The 7,301-nt window shown below is 50.0% G+C and overlaps 1 pseudogene; it reads left to right on the top strand.

The window, feature by feature from the left end:
* Window positions 1-3,405: 3,405 nt before the first annotated feature.
* LOC144672498 (DNA polymerase epsilon subunit 3 pseudogene) lies at window positions 3,406-4,104 on the top strand (annotated as a pseudogene).
* Window positions 4,105-7,301: the final 3,197 nt, after the last annotated feature.

Genomic DNA, 7,301 nt, shown 5'->3' with positions numbered 1-7,301 from the left:
CCTGCAGTCCTCTGGCTGCTGGCACCATCAGCACTTTCTGTCCGTGCCATCTCCTCCAGCAATTGTGAAGTGCCCTCTCCACTGTGAACCGGGGCACTAGCCAACGTCATAATCCCCACCGATGTGGTAGTCGCTGCGCTGGTGACTGGCTCACTGAAAGGATGTGACACAAGTTGCAAGTGTTGGCCCTCAGGTGTGGAGGGGGGGCTCTGGACGTGTTGGGGGCAATGTTGAAATTAACAAGGACAGTGCATCAGTTAGCGTTCAGTCAGTAACACCTTTCATCCCTTTTCCCCCCCCCCCAGCCTCAAGTCACTCACCCTTCAAGAACCTAAGAAGATGAACATTGGTGGAGTGGTAAATAGTGAAGAGGCGGCCCAAACATTACATGCGCATACAGACAGGCTGGTCAGATGGCCTAAGGAATGCCACATGGAATGTTATGTGGATAAGTGTGCCGTTAAGCACTTGGGCAAGACAAACAAGGTACAGGAATACATGAGTAATGGTAGGACCGTGGAAAGTCACGACAATTACAGGGACCTTGCTGGACAGACCCGTTAAGGTAGCAGAACAGGAACATAAGGCGTTTAACAAGGTCGAAGCCAAACTTGCCTTTATTTGCCGTGGAATAGAATGTAGGAAAAGGGAGGTCATGTTGCGAGTGCAGAAAACACTGTCGAGGCCACAGCTACATTTCTGATTTCAGTTGTGACCTACGCTTAATGGGAGGGATGGCATTAGAGTGGGGAGAGTGCAGAGGTTCCTGACCTGGATGCATGCTGGCCCGGAGAGTTGGAGTGATGAGGAAACATTGCAAACACTTGCAACATTTGCCGTGGAGCACAGGAGATTGACAGGTCACATTATTGACCTTCATACCGTTATGAGGGGCATAGAACGGGTGGACAGAAGGCAACGGTGATGACTAACGTGGTGGCATTTATTTAAGTTGAGTGCCATGAGGTTGACAGGTGAGGTGCTGAGGACCTTTTGGACAGAGTAATGTGGGATGCAGTGGCTGAAAGGGTGGTGGAGGTACAAACCCTCCTAAGATGCAATAAGGTAAGAAGATAGCACGGCTGCTCCCAACCCCCTCCCCCAACAGACACCTTGGACACATTTGGCATCCATCACTTTGAATAACACAGGTCTCAGCGCCCATAGCAAGGAGGCGCAACTTGGAGTGGCGCCGAGGCCAGCAGATGGCTCTTGGCCATGACATCTTGAGGCTTCCCTTCCACCATCTCATCACCATCAATAAGACATGTGTTGGAGTTCTCTGAGGTCTCCCCCCACGTCTGTGTCGTTACTGCATTGGGCATTTGGCGCACGCTGGGTGGGCGAACAGATAGTGACCATGCTTACATCAGCCTTAGTGGTTGAGGAGAAGATGGGTTCTCCCTGCAGCATATGTTGGTGTTTGTCACATTTGAGTAGTCTGGGGGCAACCTGCAGGGGAGGCAGCTAGACACATACTAAGGCTACCTGCTGGGTAAAATGGCCAAGGCTGACCTTGGTACTCACCCTTCCAGAGCGCAACAAATCATTGAAGCGCTTGCGGCACCGGGTTCCGGTGCGCTGCACAGCATCTTGAGAGCTAACAGCCTCCGCCACCTCCTGCCATGTCTGCCTGGTCACGTGGGGGACCCTCCTCCTCCCATCCTCCGGAAACAAGACCTCCCGATGGTTGGACACCTCTTCCAGGAGGACAGCAAGGCAGGTATCGGAGAACCGAGGGGCACAGTGACCCCCCCCGGTGGCCTACCCTGCAGCCTGCCCCCCTCCTCCTCCTCTGCCCTCACCTCGTGGTGCCTGGTCGCTGGCCATGGTCAACAGCCTAAAGGAGGCTGCCTGACCGCTCTTTATACAGATTGCCAGTTCCCCACTGGAAGCGGCGGTCTGAACACGCAGGCCGCCGATTTAATTTTCCCGATGAGCACCGGAGTCTGAAACATTCTGGGCGGGCCTTAATTGGCCTGCCGATGCAAAATGGCAGCGTGACCCGTTTCGGTGGTGGGGATCGACTCCCCGCCGATTCGGTCGGGCCCACCCGCCCGACAAACGCAAAATTCAGCCCTGGAGGTATACAATACCCATCTCTTACGTACATCCTGTCTTCCGTCTTGGGTCTTGTAGCATCAAACCAGGTGGGCTCTGGGCGATCCTCTGATCACCTTGTCTCTGAAAATTTATAAGAGTTCCAAAGTCAGAGATCATTGGTCTTGAGATAAGCTGGGTGAAGGACTTATACTTATGAATTCCAACGAATGGCGTGAGGCTGTCGTTCCTTTCGAGCCACTTTCCTCTTGCTCCCATAATGAAACCCAAGAAGTTGACGGACGTACCCCCGGTCAGTTCTCTTATTTCATCATTCAGGTGTTGGTGGTACTTCTCTTTCTCTGCCCAAGCTTTCTCCAACAGGTTATTGTTCTCGAAGCATACTGTAACATTGACAACCGCCACTGCTCCGTCTTTAATGAATACCAAATCTGGTTTCCAGAGTGTCCAGTCCTTCGTGAAGAGTCTCTGTTCTAAGTGGGATGTCCAGCCGAATTTTGAGACAAACTGCTGCAGGTGGTCCAGGGCTTTGTCTCTTGATTCTTGCATCCTTTACGTACAATTAGCAGAGATTGTGAGGCAGTGATTCAAATGGGGTCTCATCTTCTACGAGATTTAACTGTGCCCAACAAGATCCACCATGACACAGGGACACCCCTACAGAGGTTGCACTGTAACAGTATACTATTAATGAGTTTGGCTTGTTTTGAGATTGAAACATGTTTTGAGCCAGGAGTTGGAGGTGTAGTCATTACCATAATATTTGATGCCTGATCCTTGACTTTGAAGTTTGGTCCACTTTAGGTATACTACCTCCCTCCAAGCCGCATATCTGTTCACTGGTTTGGGTCTGGACATTTGGGTAATGTCTGCCCAGTCCATGTCAATGATATATATCCTCTTGGCTCTTTTCACCTTAGCTCCCTCTCTCTCCGTACTTCTGTCTGAGGGTGTCTTCGATCTCCTGGAGCATTTTAAGGTTCCTCAAGGAGTCAGTTGATTTGTTATTGGTAACACTGTATTCGAATGAGGCTTGAGTCACCACGTCTGGCCAGCTCTCCAACGCCTCTAACTTGCGAATAATAGCCAAAAGGATCTGAACTTCCAGCTTTAGCACGGCTAGCCCTCTGTTTCTGTTACTGCTGTATAGTACTCCGTCTGTAACGTGTAGCGGAAGGTGGAGGATTTCTTTTGCGTTTGTGATGGTCTGGTTGAACTTGACCAATGTGTTCTGGGATACCTCAGCAAGAATCAAATGGAAGTATATTCTCAGAATCATGTGAGTTTTTAGGATTTCAATCCTCTGGTTAGGTCGAAGTGCTACCGCCTTCAAACTCTCGATCCATGAATCAAGTTTGGGCCCCACTGCTCCTCAGCTACCCACTCCCAAGGGTTGATTCTTGCTCCCAGGTATTCCTCTGCGTCGCCAGGTGTTATATACAAGATGGGGCCGTCTCGCAACTGCCAGTTCACCATAAAGTTGTAGCCAGGTGGGTGAGCGTGTGGTGAAAACCAGAGAAGCGGTTATTATAATGAGCCGGCGATAATTATTATAACTTAACTGATTTCGATGGTGTCCGTTTAAGTGACAGAGATGGCTGAGACCAGAAGACTTGAATCTGCTGAATGCAGTCATTACCAGGATTATTAAAGAGGCCCTTCCAGATGGAGAGAATGTCTCAAAGGAAGCTCGTAGCGCAATATCCCGAGCAGCAAGTGTCTTCGTTCTTTACGCAACCTCGTGCGCAAATAACTTTGCAATGAAGAGCAAGAGGAAAACACAGTGCCTCTGATGCGCTTGCAGAAATGGAAGAGATGGAGTTTGATCGCTTCATAACCCCACTGAAAGATGCATTGGGAGCTTACAAGCGAGAGCAGAAAAGAAAGAAAGAAGCTTCAGAACAGAAGAAGGATAAGAAGCCTGAGAGTGAGGAACATGGCAAGAGCAAGGAAGATGAGAATAAGGAAGACACTGAAGTGGTGAAAATGATGGAAGATGATCAAAAGGAGATAGAAAACGAGGAAGAGGATGTAGAAAATTGAGATGGCTGCGAATGCTGTGCAGGGGCTGAGAATGATGCTGTGTTGGAGTTTGGGCACGATCACATGGATTACCCCTATACGCTTCCACAGGCCTGTTTAAGGACTTTGTGCCATTGAGTTGGCATCACAAGGAGGCAGTGGTGGAGCTGCACTGTGCTATTTGTTTTTTGTATAGTTGGGTGAAATTGAAACCTTTTCTAATTTGTTAATCATTTGTCATCTCTTTGTAAAATTGAAATTTTGAATAAGGCATTCAAAAAGACAAAAAAAATTCTACAGGAAGGTCTTAGCTTGCGTATGAGGTGGAAGCCCTTGGTCTTCCCGGAATTCACTTCTAGGCCTGTACTCTGACAGAAGTCCTGGTCGATGGCCAAGCTCTTGACCGTACCTGCGTGGGAGTCGCTGAGCAGAGCAATGTCATGGGTGAATGCCAGTGCTGAGCAATTGATCTTCCCTCCCTGAAGGGGCAACTGGATGCCCAACTTTGCCTCCTATGAGGAACAGATCAAAGGGTCCACAGTGATGTTAAACAGAATTGGGGGATAGCAGGTCCTTGCTTCACCCCTCTCTCGATATTGATTGGGTTGGCCTGACTGCCTTTGCCCTCTATAACTCTGCTGGTTTCAGAGTATAAGTCTGTAATCAGTGAGGTGAATCTCTTCGACAGCCCCAAACCATCACAGGTCATGAAACATTTTATGCCTGACTGAATCAAACGCTTTTGCCAAATCGACAAAGACAACGGCCAGCTCTTTTCTGTTATGTTTAGCCCCTTTCACGTTTTGCAATATGGCTACATTTTCGTTACAGCCTGGGGACGCCACCAGAAACCCATTCTGCCGAGGGTTGATCTGTACTGCCTCACTCAATCATCTGGCAATGATTTTGATAGAGCTGCAGTAGGATTGGGCCGATTGTGATTGGTTGCCCAGTTGTCCGTTATTCAGCTTCTCGGCGTTGTCTGATTTAGGAAGGAGAACTGTGCAACTCTTTTTCAGAACTCTCGGGATGGAACCTGACTTAAGCCGGAGGGAGAGACGAGACGTGGGAGGAGCCTGTCTTGTATACTACCTGTGTATCCATGATGTCAACTGCCTTCAATCGCAACCTCTACTACTTCCCTTCGTATGGGTTCATTCAAAGAATCATATTCTCTCCTTCCTTTGTATTGTGCAAACTTGTTGAGGTTTGCTTTATTATTCAGATTTGAGAGTTTACTGGTGAAACTCTGTTCAAGTTCAGCTTTGCTGAGTGAACATTCCCGGGTGAACGGCACACCCATGATTTGCTGTGCTCTTTTCCCTTTATCTGTTTTGTAAATGCCCTGAGTGGCCTTGACTCTGGCTTTCTTAGCTGCCCGTTTTCTTCTTTGAGTCCTTGCTTCAGTCTATGCAGTGGATCTCTCTCTTTCCTGGACCTCCTGCCAGTTTTCTCTCTTCTGCCTTCAGTTATTAGTGTCTCTGTTGTACTTTCGACGAGGCCGATACCCAGGGCTCTCGCCTCCGGGTCATTTTGTACTGCCATTAATTCTTCAGCCAATTTCAGCTCACGATCCAGATCCCGGTGCCTAGGGATACTGGCTGGGGGTCGCACCTCTCGTACTATTTGGGGCCTATTGCCCATCTCTCCCTCTTCGTCTTGCCCCTCGTGTGGCGTCTCCATGCCCCAAGCAACCTTGGGGCTAGTCACTTTGTGACGATGGTGCATTTACCACGTTCTGCAGAGCGGATCTTTTCTTTGTAGCAATCTACTTACTGGTTTTGGTTGTAATGCGGACTGCTATTTGCTTTATATAGGAGCAGCCTTCGTACCACTTCATTAAACCTCGGAGGTCCGATTCCTCTTTGGTCCACTTGTAATCCTTCCGACTGGGTTTTTTATGTGACATGTGCGTTGCCAGTCATTTTGCATTACGTACTTGGTGTCTGTGATGCTCATGCTGGTTAAGACCGATCTGTGATGTAAATTGCAGTTTGCAGTTTTCACATGTGAAGATCTTTCCAGATACAGGTGGTCTTCCACTGTTGCATCTGGCCCTGGCGAAGGAACTTAGAGGCGGGGCAATGCTTCCATGCATGGCATTGCACACCGTACGCCGACCGGAAGACCTTGTATCCAATCCCCTTGTGCTCTACAAGGAACCCGCCCTCCAGTACCACTCCCCAGGCCAGGATTATAAACACCTGGCGCCAGGAGTGTACATGGCATAGGCCAGCCTGCCTCAGGCCAAGCATGACCCTGGACCTGATCTCTCCAAGATGGTGGAAGTGGGGGAGGAGGAACTCACCAAGTATAAAGGGCAGGGACATTAGAGAGGAAAATTCTCTGTGCGGTAGCCTGAAATAGGTCCACCGACGGGAATGACCTGCTCAAGGTGAGTCCCTTGGCCAGGGTCAGGTGCACTGTCTGCTCAGTCCTTAGGAAAAATACAGCCTTGCTGTACACGTGGGAGGTGGCAACGATGGCTGAGGGACTGACAAACCAGCCATGGCTTTCACGCATTCCTCGATGGTCATGTTGGGATGGGTGTAGCTCTTTACCTTGGGGTCCTTTTGGTTAGATGCTTGAAAGGTGATGGGGCCCAGGAGCAGCAGGGGCTGAGGAGGCAGCCACCCCTGCATAGGACTTGAGGGCCCTGCCATCGGCAAAGACTGTGTTGCCATAGCATTGAGAGCCAACCCTTGTTTTTGGTTGGCATGTCCAGTCCCAGGCCTTCATGGGCTGCCTCCTGTCTGCAGGGTTCTACACTTAACTCAGCAGTTGTGTCTCTGCCATAAAAGTCCCAAAGTCATATCCTTGTTGATGATATGAAAAATGTGGCAATTTTGAGAACCCTTCACTCCTCTCCCCATTGCAGCGCCAGGTTGTAACGGGTACAGCAGACGGTAACGATGCGTGACACTCTCTGTGGACTGTATTGCAGGGCTCCACCAGACCGGTCCAGGCACCAGAACCGCATCTTCAGCATCCCGATGGTCTGCTCCACCAAGTTGTGAGCTGCAGCATGAGCCTCATTATACCTTCGCTCTGCTGCAGCCTGAGGCCGCCACACGGGTGTCATCAGCCACGGCCTCTGTGGGTGTCCCTTGTCCCCAAGGAGCCAACCCTGCAGCCTCTGTGGACCCTGGAAGACTGCAGGGATCTGCGAGCGACTCAGGATGTCGGCATCGTGCACACTCCCTGGAAACCGTGCTCAT

This window comes from Cetorhinus maximus, chromosome 3 (genome assembly GCF_964194155.1).
Source record: "Cetorhinus maximus chromosome 3, sCetMax3.hap1.1, whole genome shotgun sequence".
In the NCBI taxonomy this organism is placed as follows: Eukaryota; Metazoa; Chordata; class Chondrichthyes; order Lamniformes; family Cetorhinidae; genus Cetorhinus; species Cetorhinus maximus.
Note: the sequence above shows the minus strand (reverse complement) of the source record. Positions and strands in the feature narration are given on the sequence as shown.